The sequence below is a fragment of the Toxorhynchites rutilus genome, chromosome 2, assembly GCF_029784135.1.
Source record: "Toxorhynchites rutilus septentrionalis strain SRP chromosome 2, ASM2978413v1, whole genome shotgun sequence".
NCBI classification, from domain to species: Eukaryota; Metazoa; Arthropoda; class Insecta; order Diptera; family Culicidae; genus Toxorhynchites; species Toxorhynchites rutilus.
In genome coordinates, this window is record NC_073745.1 from 313,224,016 (window position 1) to 313,244,715 (window position 20,700).

Genomic DNA, 20,700 nt, shown 5'->3' on the forward strand with positions numbered 1-20,700 from the left:
GCCGATTACCGGTGAATGGTTGATGAGCTGTCAATCAATGTGAGGGGATTGCTGGCTGGTCGGCTTTCGTTGTGCTAAGTATGTTTCGCGCCGATACGTGTCTTTTGCGTTTGGACTAAATGCATCGACCGTACGCCACCACCGACGTGAGATGTGTACGCTAATGAGGCTTCTAATGCCGTTCCTTCTAGGTCTTAAGTTTGTCTGTCAGTTAGTTGGTGGGGAGGGAGTGGCGAGATCCGCGGGTGATGGTGGTGTTCGAGCCAAACCGACACTAACAAGCAGCATAAACAATCAACTTTCTTCCTTGGCGAGTTAACGTATGCTTTTGGGGTTTTTGTCGTTCGATATTTGGTTGGGGGCGAGGAACGGAAAACGCGGTAAATCTATTTGAACTTGTACTCGCTGGGAGGGGGAAATCATACCAGAATAGCTACACGTTTACCCTGTTTACAAAGCTAATGCTTTGGGTCGGAGATTTGGCCTTTGTTTGGTTACCTCGAGCCAAGCCTTAACCGCCTAATGTAGGTATCGGTGGCACACGGAACGTCACGAATGATTGTATCTCACAGTCGGTGTCTGCTGCTATTTAGACGGCGTGGTTTGGGGGCAGCTGACGACAACGAGGCGATACTTTTGCCCCCTTTTGTTCCGCCTTGCTATTTCAGGACAAATTTCTACTTGCGAGAAGTCAACGCGCAAACATTGGTTAGCAACAATTTGCATCTCTTTATACAGTAGTTTCAGTTGGCTTACCGAGATATTGCCGAATTAATCTTTGGAGGTAATTTTTGGGGGGATTTTCGCGGGAAGAAACGTTGTTGCATGGGTGATTTGTATTTTTCGGTGGCAAATCTGACAAATCTGAAATCTATACATATTTTTTATTTAAGGGTTGGTTATCTTGAAACGTCGATGAGATTGATGAACAAAATTCACAGAAACCGCGGAATTTTCACACTATGAAAGCATGTTCTCTTAGTCCCACCAAATATTGAGAGGATGTCCGGAATAAAATGGATATAGTTTTATGCTCTATTTCTCACTGTGTTTTCTATCATTTGATCTCCAACGCCATGGTAACTTACATATCACCAGGGTTGCCACAAATACAGTATATTCTGTATTTTACAGAATATTCGTAAAATTTCAGATACCGAACCTGTATATACAAAATTACGGATTTTCAGCAAAGATACAGAATGTACAGATTTTAAATTCAATTTTGAATATTGAATTTATCACAGTTCCTACATAGATACCTTGATTCATAAAAATGTTGAACGCAACGCAACGAGATGGCTTTCGTTGGATGCAGTTGTTAAGCGAAATCTTGAGCGACTCCCTCATCTCCCTATGACTGCCTTTCTTTTTATCAAAACATTCGAATTTTGTAAAACTTTATTAACACAGAACGATATCTTAAAGTACCCAGATTTTGAACGTCCTTTCATATTGACTACTGACGCTAGCAATTTCGCAATCGGAGCAGTTTTTTTTTTCCCAAGCTTCCCATAGCTTAAACTATTCTTTTCTTTCATTTTCAATCAGAAAGTTCTCAACTTTGCGAACTTTATAATGATACAAGAATGTTTTGTTGATGATGATTGGGTAACTTATGTTTTGAGAGCTACGTGCAACGAATCGCTGATACTAACCATGATGTGAAAGATTTTGAAGACTTTCTGAATAAACCTGAGGATGTTTACGTTGCTATCGATGCAGAAGAAGATAAAAAAGGATTGGAAGCTGACCTTCAAATCGATTTGTCGTGACTTCTATATTGAACTCGGGAAGCCGAATTCAAAGCGATTTGATTTCAGCGATCCGGTTATCAAAACTACAACCTTGATGAACCCTTAACATTTCGTCAAGCTACCATACCTTTATGATTTTATGCCTCAATTTCCTCCATTCGTCGGAGCTAGTAATAGACATGACTTGGATAACGAATTCAGGCTACTCAAGAATTTGAAGGCAAGTTCAACAAAACCATGTAAAACATCATAGAAATGTTCATTGGCCTCTAAAACGTTTACATGTCAAATTTGGGTCAATTTGCTGGATTAGTTCTTGAATTATGCAGAAATTTGTATGGCAGTACCAAGAAAGAGAGAGGAGAGGAGTGTCTATTCACCAAGGAAACGTTTCGTGTCCCTTAAAACATTCGAATGACAAATTTGACTCCATTTGCTTGATGAGCTTTCGAATTATGCAGAAATTTGTCTTTCATTTGTATGGCAGTTCCGGCACTGTAAGAACATTTATTGCACCCTAAAACCTCCACATGCCAAATTTGGTTTCATTTGCTTGATTATTTCTCGAGTAATGCAGAAACTTGTGTTTCATTTGTATACCGTTACATTTATTCCATGTAACCCTCCCTTACAGAGGGGGGTGGAGAGTCTAACCGCCATAGAAACATTTATTGTAATCTAAAACCTTCACATGCCAAATTTGGTTCCATTTGCTTGATTAAATCTCGAGTAATGCAGAAATTTGTATTTCATTTGTATGGCAGACCCCCCTTAGAGAGGGGGGTGGAGAGTCTAACCACCATAGAAATATTTATTGTACCCTAAAACCTCTACATGCCAAATTTGGTTTCATTTGCTTGATTAATTCTCGAGTAATGCAGAAATTTGTGTTTCATTTGTATGGCAGACCCCCTTAGAGAGGGGGGAGGGGTCTCAAACTATCACGAAAACCTTCCCCGGCCCCAATTTTCATGTTGATCGGTTCAGTAGTTTCCGAGTCCATAAGAATCAGACAGACATACAGAAATCCATTTTTATATATATAAATTTCGTTGTATGGATACGACTTTAACAACCCAAAATAAATTCTTTTTATCTGTGTTTTTTCTGAGAAAATCTGTATCGAAATCTGTATAAACCCTTTGCGGTAGTTTGTCTGCTTTCAGCCACCACAGCAAAGCAGTATACTAATATTATAATTTATGCAACAATGTATCAGTTCACACTTTTTTCTAAACGAATTTTAATGTCTTGTGTACTTATTTACGAACCAAAACGGTGCTACTATGAATAAAAGATAACGGTACTCAGTATAAACAAAAGTTGTCATCCATGCTTGAGAAAAGGATTAATGGAAAACTCAATGTATTGCGGCGCTGTGTAGAAGTAAAGAACATTGTTCTATATGTTCAAACAGAAAGATAAAAGGCGAAAGACGCCAAACTAATTATTTTTGTGATACATGCGAAAGATATCAAACGAAGAAGAATTATAGCAAATATTTTTGATCATAAACAAAAAAACATTGCTTAGTAAATCCTTATGAGAAGTTTACAAAAAAATTAGGGAATCTTGTTCATCTGCTTTATCATGTGAAAAAAAAATTGCGAAATAGTCGAAATTTAATACGACCACAAAGAGTTAAATTTATAAGATCAATCTTGAATCATAATCTTAGCTTATTAAAAATTTGACGATGTTGATGGTATCCATGTAAAAATTCGTATTCACTGTGCTTCAGTAGGAAAAAGATAAGCAGTGTTATTTATTTATTGTAAAGCTCTCCGATAACGCAGGCTTTAGCATCTTTTCGCCATAGATTGAACATGAGAAAGCAGTACTACTCAATACATATGAATGCCAAAATGACTCTCATTCAGATTGATTCGAACGCTATATGAATGAAATTGGTGAGTTGGGAAAAATATTATTGAGATAAAAATGCCTAATATTCTAACAGAAGATGTGAAGGATTACATAGTATGTTGTCGAATGCAATAAACACGGAAAAAGACATAAACAACAGATTATTGTAATGCTTGCCTCGACAAGCCGGACATGCGGCTTGGCAATTGTTACAAGGAATATAGACGATATTACATGCGCTGACATTTCAAAGCAGGCTTGATAAAGGTGTAATGATGTATAAAATATACGGCCTTTTTAGCAATCTTCTTATCCCCAGCCCAAAGAAATTACACACGTGTAACACGTGTGTAATTTTTCTAAGTTAAGAATAAGAAGTTTATTAAAAATACTATCAAACGTCCCGAGTTGCAGGATCACCAAGCAAATCCAACGTCGAGTGCAAAGGATTAGGACGATAAGAGTAAATATTATGATACAAAACAATCCAGCTAGTAGAAGTATCCATCTTTCGATGATTTATGTGCAAGTTAACGCGATTGACATGTTTTGCAAACTTTTTTCCTGTTTATAAACAAGTCAAAAACATGTCAAACGCTAGAATTTTCACTCAACAATGTTACGAGAAAAATACAATTTTTCAGGAATGCCACATATTCTGGAAACTATAAAATATAGAAACAGAATTTCATATTTTTATCAGATCTAAAACATTGCCGAATACACTCAATAGCCATCCTGACAGTAAACAAAATTAGACTTAATTGTATTTTGTTCAAAGGCAACATGAGAAAGTCATTGTTAGAAAAAAAATTCCTATGAAAGTGCCCATCTTCCAATGTTTTGGTGACTTGTTGGAAATTGGAAGAGCTATTCATATATTTTTTTTTAGAATTAAAGAAACGTTTTTAAGAAAAATTAATTTTAATTTTTTAAATATTTTTTTTACTGTGTAAATATTTTGATTTTTTATGAAAATTTGAATATTTATCTACATTTCATCCTTCGATCATAATTTTTTAGGTACTATAATGTTTGAGTTATAATTTTTTGTAAGAAATTAAGGAGAAAACTTTGACCCTTTCCAAACACAATTCAATTTCCAGTACATGCGTTAGATTGGTTGAACGAACAGGTTCATTTTAGATTTTATTCAGTGCGCCAACTTTTTTTTGTGAGAAACAACGATCTGAAAGCAAAGAGACAATGAGGAGACTTTCGAATGTGATCTCAACCGCTTTAACAACGTTTTCAGGTACAAAACTCGGCATGTTAGAGTTGTGAACACTTCTACGAAATGTTATACACTGTTTGTCCATAGATGATCTTCAACCTTAAACTGCACATACGAAGTTGCGTAGTATTGTATCCGACGTGAACGCCCAAAACTACTTTCAGTTTATCATCGATGCTTTCGACTTATCTTGTAGGTATTATACACAGTTCGTTTGTTTGTCGAAATCAAATATAATTTGTTTTCTGAGTTGACATGTGCATCAACATCATCTAAGATTTTTTTTGCAATGCAATTGGGTACCGACACCACCAGTGTGTGTGCAAACGCCCATTCATTTCTAGGAAACCGGTGCCAATCGAAGGAGCAACCATTTGCATCAACTTTTCATGATTTCCATCATTCGACTGATTACACAGCATCTTCTTCATTTATAATTTGCGAGCGAGTTGTCTCGCGAAAGAAAAAGAAAACACAATCTTACTCGTTCTCGAATGCAACAAACAAATGCTGACATGTGATTTTTTTTTATTTTTTTTTATATCTGTATTATAGTGATTTTCAACTCATTTGGCTGGTTCGTCACTTTTACTTCCATTTTTGGAAGAATGTCGGGAGTGAGAATTGAACTCGTGACCTTCAGCGTGAGAGGCATGGATGTTACCACTACGCCAGATCGCCTCCTCACTGACATGTGATGACAGCCGGGAAAAAAGCTCTATAAGTAGCGTCGTGGCGACTGTTGACTTGTACTTGGATGGTTGGGATTGAGTAACGACTTTTTTTGTACGCTCTCCAGTTGCAGAAAGGTGCTTTCGAACGCAATAACCGATAAGTGGCTTGGGGAGGATATAAATCACACCCGTTTGTAAAGTCAGAGACCGTAATTATTTCGTTGGAATTTGTTTCATGACGATTAGCGGTGTTGTATTGGTTTTTATAGATCGCATTGGTTCCGAATTCGGTCAGAAAACGTACCAACTTCATTACCATTCTTAGGTAATTTTGTTTTTGAGTCATTCAAGAAACAATGATGGATCATGAAAAACACAGTAGAGCGGAACCGATCATTTACGTAATTCTGTCAGCTTGATTTCCATCTCATTGAAATTGTAAAGAAAAATAATTTAACCGCCACATAAATCACGAACCGCTTTGGAGCGCTCGGTAAAAAGGTACATTATATTGAAGCAGACTTGCGTGATGCGTTTCCCACCGTAACAATAGCTGTCGGAACGCCTCGTTTATGGGGACGAAGTAGCAGCAATTTCAGGTCCCCCCTCAAAAAATGGATTTTCCGTAGCGGGCGTAGCGAACGAAAGTGGCGATAAATGAGTCGTGATAGCAACGAGAAGAGGAAGTATCCGGTGATGGCGATCTTTTATTTCTCCAACAGGTAGCAACAATAAAGAGTCATATTCACATCTAGGGAGAAACCACCGCCACCGGGGATTAAAGCGAACTTTAATAATGGTTAATTTCCCACGGGGGGCATCAGATGTCGCACTTCCGTGCCCGGAGAAGAGACCTGTGCCTGTGATCGTACTCTCAGGGCCTCTCAGGGTGCGACGAATGGAAAGTAAAAGTCGTGTTAAGATGACCATTGCGCTGATATCGGGGTATGCACCCGAAGGTCCACTTTCGTCGGTTTTGTTTATAATATCTGTTCGTGGTTTTTTCGTTCATTGTTGTGAATGCCGATTAGTTTGTCAAAACAATGTAACGGGATTTGAATAATAAGGAAACCCAAATTTAATAATAAGGAAACCCAAATGGATCTTCAGATGAATTCGTTGAAGACCAACCCTCCGATCCTATCTTCTTAAGCACGCAAAACTGAAGCATACCAGATCATGTCAAGCCTGAGAAGCCTTGATGAAATCTATTGATCCGCTCTCGAGTTAAATCATGTCATACGGACACCAAATCACTTTTATTTAACCCTTAATAAGGCCGTGCAAACTAGGAAAACTATCGACTCAAACTTCAGAAGCATAATCATTACATGAGGAAGAACCTACATTTACCTTTGATGAAAAATAAACTACTGAAACAGTTGAAAAAAATTGTGACAATATAGTTGCCACTGACCATTAACCCCAAAAACACTGTTTGACGCTGACTTGTAAGCTCAGTTAATTGCGCCTTTGGTTATGCAAAAAATTAATCCCACTCGCCTTATTCTTCAGACATTACTTCGTCCGGTTACTACCTTTTTCGATGAAGTTGATGAAGTCAAATGCTGGCTCGATTCGTGGTTAGTCGACAAACCGGCCGATTATTTCCAGAAAGGGATCCGTTTTTGGCAAAGATGGGAAAAAGTTGTGATGGGCAACACTTTGAGTATTAAATTTGCAACCATTTTTGCAGAACAAAGCATTAATTTTTGAAGAAAAAAAACGAAGAAAATTACCGGTACACCTATTATTATAGATACCGACCAAGTCGATAGCATCGACCGAGTGAAAGCTATCGGTGCAACTGTCAGAATTTTTCGAGTTACCTATCTTGCATATAGCGCTCAAAGCGCTCAATGTTTTGATTTTTTGATTCTCGAAAATCTTCCAGGGGGGAACAGGAAATTTGGAGAATCGATTTTGTTTTCGATGCCAAATGACTTGAAAATGGATAAAACATCGAGATCTGGTGTTGGCTCGAAAAACATTTTTTGGTCCAAAATCGATCTTTTGGAACTTAGCCTGAGTGGTTAAAAATCGGAACCTGGCTTTTGAGGCACCCCTAAATGATGTCCGATTGAGTTAAAATTTCGCACAGGTCATTTTTTTTTGGGCCAATAAACAAAATGTACATGGTCGGTTCTTTAAATTCGATAATTATTTTTTCCATACCTTCATTGCCACTCAGGCTAAGTCCCAAAAGATCGATTTCCGGCCAAAAATTTCTCAAATAAACGATTCAATTATTTTTATAGCCTCACGAATCGCCATTTTTTATAGAGCAATTGTACCCCAAATCGACCAAAACAGTAAATTTTGACCCGATCCTCTCCGATCATTTTTGAGATTTGGTACTTATGATGGAAGATTTTCAAAAAAAAAAGTTTTCATTGTCAAAATCATTGATTCTTCTTCCAATGAAACGTAACTCAAAATCCAGATGTCTGATTAAATTATGATGTTTGACAAAGTTATTGGAAAATCAATGAACTACTTTGCAAAACTATCATTTTCAATGCACTGCTAAAAATTCTTACTCGAAAATGGAATTTTATATTAACAACTTTTATATCCCCAATGTTAGGTCATCCATGAGAATGCACCGGTTGCGATAGTTCAAAATACGCTCATATAGTAAGCTAGTGACCTAGCTTACCCGGCAAACTTTGTCCCGACCAAAATTTATTTTTCATTATCACATTCACGTTTTCTTAGTAAGCGCACGTTCATGGGCCTAATCGCAGACCACGTTGAATTTACCTTTTACTATAAAATTCCTAGTACATCTACCAAAGCTCATCATTATAATATCAGATTATTTTCAAACAAAATTCTCGTTCAAGATTTTTCAACCACTTGCAACTAACATGTTTCTCCATTACATGGAATAAATGTTTAACACAGAAAGTATGATAGAATAAAGGCAGGTGTCTAAAGGTGTTTATTCACCATAGAAACGTTTTGTGTCCCCTAAAACCTTTGCATGCCAAATTTGGCATTTTCTTGATTAGTTTTCGAGTTATGCAGAAATTTGTCTTTCATTTGTATGAAGACCCCCCCCCCCCTCCCTAAAGGAGGGGGAAGGAGTATCTAACCACCATAGAATCATTCATTGCACCCTAGAACCTCCACACGCCAAATTTGGTTTCGTTTGACACTCCACTCCCCTTAGAAACCACCGTGAAAACATTCATTGCGCCCTAAAACCTCCTCATGCCAAATTTCGTTTCATTTGCTTGACTAATTCTCGAGTAATATAGAAATTTGTGTTTTATTTGTATGACAGCCCCCCTTAGAGAGGGGGGAGGGGTCTCAAACTATCATGAAAACCTTCCCCGGCCCCAAAAACCCCTACATACCAATTTTCATGTTGATCGGTTCAGTAGTTTCCGAGTCCATAAGAATCAGACAGACAGACAGACAGGCAGAAATCCATTTTTATATCTATAGATACAGCTTTCGAGCTCGTGTTTTAGCGCGATCTTGCTACTCCGGTGTTTGGTCACTTTTTGCATTTTATAGGTCTTTAAACAATGTCTCTGTTTAATCCGCTGAATCATCCCAACACTGGTTTTGAACTTCTTAGCCAAATCACGAACAAATGCAAACGTGTTCTTCTGAATATAATTAATAATAATTAAATAACTTGTATTCCAATTTTTGTCATGAAAACAAAGCATGCTCTGATTACACGACAGAAAAAAAGTTCACCCGTTTGTGTGTAATAACGTGTTTAAGACTACTTTTCGACACACTCCTTAGGTTGGTCAATACGACCAAACCTCTCTAAAGCTATTTTGAAACTCTATTGCGTTTTGTTTTTAAACAGAAGTACTAGTGCTAGTAGCAAGTGAGCACCACCGAACTGATGAGCGAATGCAGAATTTCGAACGCTTGTGTTTGTCCTTTCTATTTCATGCTCCATAATATGATGTAATATCTCCTCAATTACGATCTTATATGATTCTCTGTTGAATTATATTCCACAGCATGTAACACGATTTTTCGCAGTACTACATTGACTCTCGAACTACATTTGCCTGATATATGATGTCGGTTAGCTCAATTTTACGGTATTTTGTATCATGAAATTGATGTTTGTTATGATATAAACAATTACGACTTAGTCTGTCGTGATAAATAAAATCGGATTGTATGCTTTGATCGTTATTATGTACATTTGGGATTCGATTCCACTCGAACAATGCTCATAAAAAATCGCAAAAATGTCATACGAAAAAACTATGCAACGCTTCAAATTATTCATTTTTACTTTCTGATAAAAAAAATTATAGGAGGTTGTGTTCAAGATACGACCGCAATGTTGACGTAGAACAACGCTGTTATTTTATATAAATCGCTTATTTATTCTTCTTCTTGAATGGCGTTAACGTTCCCTGTGAAACTTTTGCCGTCTCAACGTATACATTAACTAGCGTCATTTATCAATACATAGTTGCGATTTCTTATGCTAAATAACACGCCTTGAATGTATTCCGAGGGGCAAGCTCTAGAATACGCGTGACCACAGTGCAAGTCGGAAGAAATTTCTTTGACGAAAAACCCCCCGATCAGAACGGGAATCGAACCCGAACGCCAGGCATGATCATGTGAGACGCTAACCACTCGGCCACGGGTGTACTTGCGCTTATTTATACCTTCGGATATTATTCTATAATGTTATGAAATTTTAGAAACAACTGTTGCGTTGTTGTTGAAAGTTGCATTACTTTTTCATGCTCGAGAGAAGCGCAGCTGTCACCCTTAGTGGAGGAAGTTTTGCTACTGGCAAGCGAAACCTAATCACATACAAAATTCTCAAATGCACCAACGAAGCCCTTCTGATGGCGGAGAACAAACAATGTTAACTGCTTGGAAAAAGACTGAATTATGCCATACCGCTTGTACTCTGCCCATCGATGCGAATTCGCTTATGAGTTTGTCAAGAGTGGCCACCTTCACCACCAGCGAGGGGAGCTTGATTTTGGTTGCTGCCTGGGTAACGGCATTTACATTTTCGACCAACGCGCCGAAATTGCCTACTTCGCTGTAGTTCGATGCGGTGTCACACTCGCGAAGGCTCGGTCCAATGCGAGCGCTTTTCACTGCACCAACATCGCGTGCATCATTAAATGACGCTTGCCTCGAAATGTTATTGCCCCTGGCAATGCGTTCGTTTTTTGCAGGGCTCGAGCCTGCCTTCCTCTTCTTCGTGCTCATCACACACTACGCGAAGCGTCCAATTTATGACGCGAAAAGAAAAACACACGATACGAATAACGCGAAAAACGAACAGAAAATCCAAACGACGATATCCAAGTTGGATTACCACTGGTGGGGTCCAATCTTAGATCGAAGCGCAGCGAAAGCAAAGTGAACTGGATTGCTCAACAGTCCGATGCCGAATGAAAGTTTTCCTCAGCGAGATCCACTGTTTATACTCTAGGTAAGTATTCCCCTTGATTCTTCTACTTTTCCTTCGTTCACAGAGACTTGCAATCCTACGATTTCTCCTCCGTTAGTCGTCGATAAGTTGCTCGTTATTGACATCTCTGTTCGGGAATGCACACAAATGGACAGAACAAATGTATGGGAAAATGGAAACGCTTAAAGTTTTCATGAATTTAAACCATTTACAAACCAGGGGACTCTAATGTATAGCATAATAAACAAATCTTACGGAATTTTCGATTATTTATTTATTTATTTATTCTGAGCAGACCGGATATACTACCGTAGGTCGCGTAATTTGTTCGCCGGACCGGTATACGCAGCAAATTTTGGTTCCGCAGACTTCTTGGAGGCACCTGTAGTTGGAATGAACGGAACAACGCCGGACACTCTGTTTTCGACGTCAGGACATCAGACACTAGCATAGCACGGGCGACATTGCGGCGAACAGCTAAGGTGTCTAAATTGATTAGAAGGCATCTACTATCATAGCTGGGTAGCCGAAAAGGATCCCTCCACGGCAAGCGTCGAAGAGAAAAGCGCACAAACCTGCGCTGTACAGCTTCAATTCTGTCGACACCATTTTGGTAGTAAGGACTCCAAACTTGACAGCCGTACTCAAGAGTCGAACGTACCAGCGAGCAGTACAAAGACTTCAAGCAATATATGTCATTGAAATCTTTACCGATTCGAAACAAAAAGCCCAGACTTCTGGAAGCTTTGCCCACAATATATGAAATGTGCTGCTGGAACGATAGTTTGCTGTCTAGAAGTACCCCTAGATCTTTGATACAGTTGGTTCTCTCGATGGAAGTATCCAAGAGTTTATAATCGAACAAGATCGGTTCCTTTTTTCTTGAATAGGTGATTAATAGCACATTTACTTGGGTTCACCTTCATGCAATTAACAATACACCATTCGGCAAAACTATCCAGCTGTTGCTGAAGTAGGCAGGCATCGGCAGTCGAGTTGATTATAAAAAAAATTTTCATATCGTCGGTGAATGACAAGCGCGGAAGGTTCAGCTTAAAATTGACGTCATTGAAGTACAAGAGGAAAATCAACGGCCCCAGGTGGCTGCCTTGAGGAATCCCAGATGGCGCGTCGAATTTGCGCGAGAAATGATCACCAATTTTTACTGCTAGCTGGCGACCGATTAGGTATGACCGCAGCCAACTGATTATTCTGCCGCCAAACCCCAAGTTCTCCATTTTAGAAATCGCAATTTCGTGATTAATGCTGTCAAACGCTGCTGTCAGGTCGAAATATATCGCATCTGTTTGTTTGGCGCTATTGAAACCTTCCGTTATATAAGCCGTGAAAGTCAACAGATTGGTTACAGTAGATCTCTTAGGCATAAATCCATGTTGGTCTTCTACAATGTAATGCTGGCAGAAACTAAAGATCGGTTCCAAGACAACAAGCTCAAGCAGTTTGGCGACCGAGCGACCGAGCGACCGAGATTAGTTTAGTGTGTAAATCGTGAAAATCCGTTCGCGGCAAAAATAGTTATTAACGTTAACTTTATTTCATAAAAACGTGACCTGTTTTCTGATTTGGCACCCTTAATGAAAGACGTAGTTCTACGTCAAAAAGTCAGTAAAATCGGTCGAGTAGATCATGAGAGGTCGATTCTACCAGCTAAAGAAACATGGTTTCGCGTTTAAAAACGCGTGCAGCAGTACTATATCTCTTGAGGTGTCCTCATACTTTTGGCTGCATCTTCCCAACGAAATGAAATATCGAAAAATAATTTTAGGACAACATTTCTGAGGACATAAGTTTCCTAAAATGCAAAATAAATTTTTTTTTCGTTTTTTGGGGTACCTTAAGGTATCAACAACAAATTAATGGTGTGTTTATTTTTCAAATAGTATTTAAAAAAAACACTCAAAACTTCTATGTTAAATTTTACTTCTCGCATTTTAGTTTTGAATGGAGTAGCTGAATCGATAAAAAAAATATGTGATGTGACAACGAGTATGCATTTGCCGAGACTTCTTCCTTCCGGCGAAGGGCTACGGATTCGAATCGAAGTTGACAGCTTTCTTAATTTATTTTGAGTATGTGCTCTATGCATCTATGCAGATTTGAGTTCAACGGATGCTCTCCGATGGAAAGTCCCCAGGGAAAATCAGTAACGATTCGACATACGAAGCATTCTTCCGCCATCCGCACGAGTTGACGATAGCTGTCGTCGAGAAGCAGATTCCCACATAAACTTAGCGCTGGCCGCCGCTTCCATCTTCCCATCAAGTCATACCGCCCCATTCTATACGAGGGGGGAACCAGATCGCTTCGGCACGGAAGAATAGAAAACAAGCAAGTAGCATCGAAGCTCAAAGGTCTATAAATAAGTTTTACATTGTTTTTATTTGCATTCTGATCTCTTCCTCCCCGTTGTCTCCGTTGTTGGATCATCGCTCAAAGCTCGTTCTTTCCCACCGCTGCTGGACTCTGGCAAACCCCTTGTGTGATGGCACAATGCGATTACTTCCAGACCGTTGGCCGGATCCAAGGTGGGACCTGGGGAGGCTCCCATCCGGGGTTTGTGAGTGATTGTGTTTGTGTGTATGTTTCTCTAACCATTTCCTCGGGGTTCGTTGGCGAGATGGCATAGGCATAGGGGAGAGATGGCGCCCTATCCAAAGCTACAATCTGTCCGTCGGTGACCGAGTCTGGCTGAGTTTGTGTAAGCCAGGCCGAGGCCAACGGAGGGCAGGTGGCTTTCGATGGGCAGGTTTCTCCGAAGGCTGCGGGAAAATGTGTACACCTTTTAACCTGGGTATAAACGAACCGATTAATCGTTCTCCACAGGTTGATAAATGCCATCTCAGCGGCAGCGGTAGAAAGGAATAAAAATAAACGGTTCTCTAGCCGCCTTCCCTACCTCTTCGTCTCACGGTTGGTTTAGCTTGACCAATAACATCAGAGGGGAGTCGGGGTGTAGTTAATAAGCGTTCTGATTAGGATGATTGTTGGTTTATCTAAATTGTAGGTCTGGGTTAAACGGGATTTATTTCCCACTGGTGAGCGGGAAACGCAAATTGAAAAAAAGAACCCATTGGAGGGCGAAACTGATTCTGCCGGTTTCCATGTTCCGGTGGTTTTTGATCATCTTTCATTTTTCAACATTTGTCGTGGAAAGTTTACAATGTTTCCATTTAACAAGAAATATAGTTGTCATTTTGCCCTTGTCATATTATTCATCCGTAATGTCGTTATGTCGTAATGTCGGCCCTATAATTCATTTATTTTGAAATTCATTAATTGGGATAAAACATTAGATGTAGACAAATTGACAACCATAACAATATTTAAACATTTTGGCTATTGTGTACAGTAACAAAAACAAACAATTCTAATTTTCATTCCACTTCATATTTGTGTTTTCTGACGGGTAAAAGAAAAATTTTGGACGAACCGGACTGTTAAAGTTGCTACTGGCATGATTTGTGTCAAAGGAGTGTCACGAGATTGGAGTGGAAATTTGGGGGGTTGAAGTTTGATGATGTGGGGTGAATTTTCTTCCAAGTAAAACTTCCGATTTGTTTCATCTTGACCTGAATGAATTCCAGAATATATCTGGAGCTTCTGGGAGACGTTTTAATAACTTACATTGAAAACGACGCGAATGAGGACATCATTTTTCTGCAGAATAATGCATTTCTCCACGTCTCTAAGTAGTGATCCGAAACGATGACGACCATAAAGGGTGTGTCACATCAAATTGCATCACAGAAAAACGCTGTAGAAATTCGCCCAGTAGACCGATCCTTTTGAAAATTTTAGACAGTAAAATAAAAACTATTAAACAACTTTTGGCATTTTCTTTTTATTCATACTTCGAGCCCAAGCCCGTATGCTCGCACCTTCCTCTTTACCCCGTCCATAAGGTTCTGTACAACGTCAGGTTGTAGTTTTTTTTTAACAGAAATCCATTTTCTCTTGAAGTCCGCCTCCGATTTGACAACTTTTGGGTTCTTCCGGAGGGCCTGCTTCATAATCGCCCAATATTTCTCTATTGGGTGAAGCTCCGGCGCGTTGGGCGGGTTCATTTCCTTTGGCACGAAGCTGACCCCGTTGGCTTCGTACCACTCCAACACGTCCTTTGAATAGTGGCACGAAGCGAGATCCGGCCAGAAGATGGTCGGGCCCTCGTGCTGCTTCAATAGTGGTAGTAAGCGCTTCTGTAGGCACTCCTTAAGGTAAACCTGCCCGTTTACCGTGCCGGTCATCACGAAGGGGGCGCTCCGCTTTCCGCAAGAGCAGATCGCTTGCCACACCATGTACTTTTTGGCAAACTTGGATAGTTTCTGCTTGCGAATCTCCTCCGGAACGCTGAATTTGTCCTCTGCGGAGAAGAACAACAGGCCCGGCAGCTGACGAAAGTCCGCTTTGATATAGGTTTCGTCGTCCATTACCAGGCAATGCGGCTTCGTCAGCATTTCGGTGTACAGCTTCCCGGATCGCGTCTTCCCCACCATGTTTTGCCCTTCGTCGCGGTTAGGAGCCTTCTGAACCTTGTATGTACGCAGGCCCTCCCGCTGCTTGGTCCGCTGGACGAATGAACTTGACAAATTCAGCTTATTGGCGACATCCCGGACCGAACTTCTCGGATCACGTCTAAACTGCTTAACTACGCGCTTGTGATCTTTTTCACTGACGGAGCATCCATTTTTGCCGTTCTTCACCTTCCGGTCGATGGTTAGGTTCTCCAAGTATCGTTTTAGTACTCTGCTGGCCGTGGATTGGACGATTCCCAGCATCTTACCGATATCCCGATGTGACTACTCCGGATTCTCGAAATGAGTGCGCAGGATTAATTCGCGACGCTCTTTTTCGTTCGACGACATTTTTCCAAATTTACGAAAAATTGACAGTGAAGCATGGCCAACGTGATCTATACACTCTTATCTGATTATAAGCGAAAGCTGAAGATATAATTCCTAAAAATAAAATTTCTACAGTGTTTTTTCCGTGATGCAATTTGATGTGACACACCCTTTATCAAATGGGTTCTCTTCGAATTATGCATTGTTTTTGTTGAAATTTAACAATTAGTACAAACGAATGTTTATTCAATCTGAATCACTATCTAAGCACTAGCAATGATCATTAAAAGCAATAGTTGTAAAATTTGAAGACCAGGTAGAAAAACATCCGCCCTATATGAGCATACGAACCATATCTAGCATTCAGTGAAAATTCTGTTGGTTATTATTCTGGGTATAACTCTTTTTCGATTTATATTTTTCTTCTGTATATTATCTGTGATATAACAATATGATAATAATATAAAAACTTGTGTTTTTAATTCTCAAAATAAAATATATGGATAGTCTTTACAATTTCCAACAAATCACCCATACATCGGAAAATGGGCATTTATAAAGGGAAACAGTTTTTCTAATAACAGCTTAGTAGTAATTTTTCAAAGAAAACGTGGAAAGTTTTTGTTAGGAAATCTTATTCCCTGTAAATGTGCTCATTAGGGTTGCAATAGATGTATGGACAAAATTTCATCATCGAATTTCAAAAACCGAACATGTTATTTGTTTGGAAGATTTCCAGGGATAAAATAGAGGCGAATGAACTGCAAAGTTTAAAGCCTCTTAAAAACAAAGAAAGAAGAAAGGGATAAAATAACCAAAACTTTCATAGCTTTGAGGCACCCCTAAATCATGTCCGATTAAGCTGAAACTTTGCACAGGTAATTTTTTTGGGCCAATAAACAAAATGTGCATGGTCGGTTTTCGGAATTTGGCATGACCATTTTCGCTGCCACCCTAGCGCTCATCTTCCGATACATGGGTGACTTGTCGGAAATTGTATTTTTTTTAGAATTAAAAAAACATATTTTTGAGAGAAATGAATTTTCATTTTGAAATTTTTTTTTTTCAATGATTTTTCTTGTTTGATATTTTTCGTGGTTCTCATATTATCGTGAAAAATTGTAGTTTTGTTTCTTTGTAAAATGTTAGACCAAATTCTAAATTTTTGAAGGTCAGGCTATTTACATAACTTATCCGATAATCAAAGGTGTATTTTTTTTTTCTTTTTTGATTTATGATTTCTCAAAGTTAATATGTTTTCAGTCTTCCTTCCTTCTGACTATAATATCATGCACCTACATTGACTTATAGCGACTGTAACATGATTACTAGACTATCCTAGACTATCATGTTAAACGTAGAGACATGAATCAATTACGATGATTGCTATTGTATCTCACAGAATAATTAGATTGAATTTAGGTTACAGATTTTTCATGACTATAAGGAACTCCAGTATACCTATTTGATTCGAAGAATCACAAAAACTGTCTTCTTTCCGAAGCAAGCAAGTCTTACGGTAAAGGTTGTAGGTTAGCCGGAGTCAACATATGATCTACACTCGAAAAAAAAGGAACAGAGTGCGAAATCGAATTTTTTAGGTGATTTTTGAAATGCTGTAACATCGTGAAAAATCAACGCATGAAAATGAGATTTTATATTGAACCTTTAACTTTCAAGTTTTGGAATATTTTACGAACACATTTTTATATGAGTGTGTGTAAATGTAGTGGATAAACATATCGGGAAGAAATAAAAAAAACCACAGGAGGTTCGTTTCCGAGACACGACCGCATAGTTGACGTAGGATTCCGTTAGGCTATCTGTTCATTTTGGATATGTTTGGATTACAACGTTAAACTCTTTGGTTATTGGGTATTATTTGTTCACTCCACCAGTGTTTACCGAGTCATTATGACAGAAGGATGGTAAACAGTCGTTGGATGGATGAGATAAGGGACACCGGATTGGAACGAGACATGATAAAAACCGCCCTCTGTGATCCTAGACGAGATGTCTCCTGTATTATGTATGGATGAAATAAAGAAAAAACTCACCAATTTAATATGAGATAATTACCAGTACCAACACAATCATCAATTTTTCTCATCAGTAAAAACAAGTTACTTGATAATGGGGAAAACATATTTGAGATAGCAAAGGTAATTTTCTTTTATAATTTTTACTTTCTGGGTGTTAATTCAACCCAATGCGAAATTTTAATGGGACTAACATCTTATACTACATGTAGAGCATATGGGAAATCACCTTTTCTAATATTTCTTCACTTTTCCAATTTTTCTCGCCGTCTAAACTTTCCTTGGGTAAAAATGAACACAACAACTCAAACCGAACGACACGTTCTCGAGCGGGAACGCACCTTGGTTTTCATTTATGACAATTGAAATAAATCGTTTCATATATAAAGTCATTTTTAACACAACTGCTACCATATACAATATTACACTTACCCTTGTGCTAAATTTTTCACAATTCCCGATCGGTTATGATATGAATCTTCGCGAACCAACCAACATAAAAGTTTCAAATTTAAATTTCATTTACTAGAATTAATCGTATCACTCACTTTACTTGCAATACTTAAATACCCCCAACTTGCATATATTTGCAATGCCGATTTCCCCCGAGCACCTAGGTTTTGATGTCTCTGTTAGGGACCCGCCACATGTGTCGTCAATTTCGTCCAATCAGCAGTGGGTATTTCCGTTAGTATAGGGCTTGAGATTTTCCAATTATTCGATAGTAACATATATTATTTTCTTCAATATATTGTAAAATTGTTATGGAGTACCGAAATCGTTGACACAAAAATTTCATCCAATCCATCCAATCCAATTACTGAGCAATAAGCGTTTGAAATTGGATAATTTTCCCGATGTGCTCGAGTTTTGATTTTCAATTTGTACACCAATATGTTCCCGAAAGACGTAATCCTACGTCAAAATCGTTTTCTTTCTGTTTTTTCAAACCTATTGAAAACATTTTTTTTGCTAACCAACTGAATAGCAAATCCAACTAACCCTATCAACCAGCTTTCAATTGGTTTCTAGAACGTTCATGTAGGACCTTTCCATACAGAGATATTTCTGTTTGAACGAAAAATTACCCCTTCGTCTTTTATAATATAATTATCGATTGAATTATTCATCATCAAAGACAAAGGGTTTTTTCATTATTATAAATATCTATGGAAAAGTCCTACATGAACGTTCTAGAAAGCAATTGAAAGCTGGTTGATAGGGTTAGTTGGATTTGCTATTAAATTGATTAGCAAAAAAAATTGTTAGTCTACAAAAAGTATTAAAAAACCAGAAAGAAATGGATTTTTGATTTCTGCCCCGCAGCAATATAAATATATATTATTTTAATTCCACATTAGTATGTGTAACTATTTATGTGAGAATTTCGGTTCCATATGCTGGTATTTGAAAGAATGTTCACTGAGAACAAGCCGTTTTATATTATTTTTTTTCTTTCTCTCAATATTATTGTCATCACTCTCTCGTCACTTGTGTCAATTGATAGTTATACATATGAGAATATTAGATAAAAATAATATTTTTATTTTTGTTCATTCATATCTCTTATAGGGTAACCCATAACAATGTGTTTTTCAAGAAAGAGAAACAATATTCGATTCTAATTATTACTAACACTCGTATACTCGATCATTGGTCTGTCAGACCGAGAAATCAATAATTCGTTCATTTCTCAGAAAATATCAACACTACAACTTTGTGATTCTCTCTAGCTTCGTTATTCGTCGTTCGTCATCGTTTAGCGTATCGCATGTGTTGGTACAAAGAGGACGTGTGCCACTTTTTTACACTTTCGGTCTGACACACCGACGCGAGTATAGGAGTAACTTTTTTGGACAAGTGCCTTTTTTCATATTCTAGAATATTGTTGAATGAAATGTATAAATTAATGTTAATGGCGTGGAATATTTATTGCATATAATGCATAAGATCATTACCGGACTCTAGGGGGTCTTCGTAGCCACTTGGTTACGCGTTCGCTTACTAAGCGATCGGTCGTGAGTTCAAACTCAGGGCCCTCAATTGACCATCTTTGTGTTGTTATAGAATAACTACGTCCACGAAAACATCATCAGCGATTGAGATCTATCCACGGTCGAAAATAGATCGATTCATCCATACAACTGCTCTGCTCTGCAAGAAACATCGGGCTGCTGTTCTATAAATAGCCCAACAATGATCAATATCAACTGTCTCCGCTGTCCGCTCTGCTGAACAATGGAAGAACAGAAAGAATACCCTTACGCCGAAATGGCTACTACTGTGTAATTTACCATAATGTAATGGAACAGAAAACTTAACGCCTAAATGGCTACTACTATCTACTGTGTAATTTACAGTTTATAGAAACATAAACATATGTACATGTACACGATTAAAACCCGGCTCTGTTACAGCTAAAATACTAATGAGCCCAATAAATAAATAAATGGGATAAAAAAAAATTACCGGACTATACTTATTTGATTTCAGTCCCTTTTGTAACTAGATTGAACGGATCCATATATTAACTATTCGTCGATATATTCGTCGTTAGATTCATAAGTTCAAAAGGAAAATATACATGTTTGACTTTCGTATAGTTATTCGCTAAATATAATGGTCATACATATACACACTTGTGAAAGAATTTCAGTTTTGGAATAATTATAAACCGTAAACTATAAACTAATTGGTGGCACATGGTAATTTTAGTTACAGTTTCGGGGATATTTTTTTTATAATGAACAATATCGACAAGAAAACTAGAAAAAGAAAAGGAAGTTCCTAGAAATCCTTTTATATCATCTTTTAATGTCCCATCTAAAAAAAGGCATTAA

General features: G+C 38.2%; 1 protein-coding gene across 4 annotated transcripts in view; it reads right to left on the reverse strand.

Moving 5' to 3' along the window:
* The window catches only part of LOC129771664 (uncharacterized), a 555,494-nt gene that overhangs the window by 410,326 nt on the left and 124,468 nt on the right, over window positions 1–20,700 (reverse strand). The window lies entirely within an intron of this gene.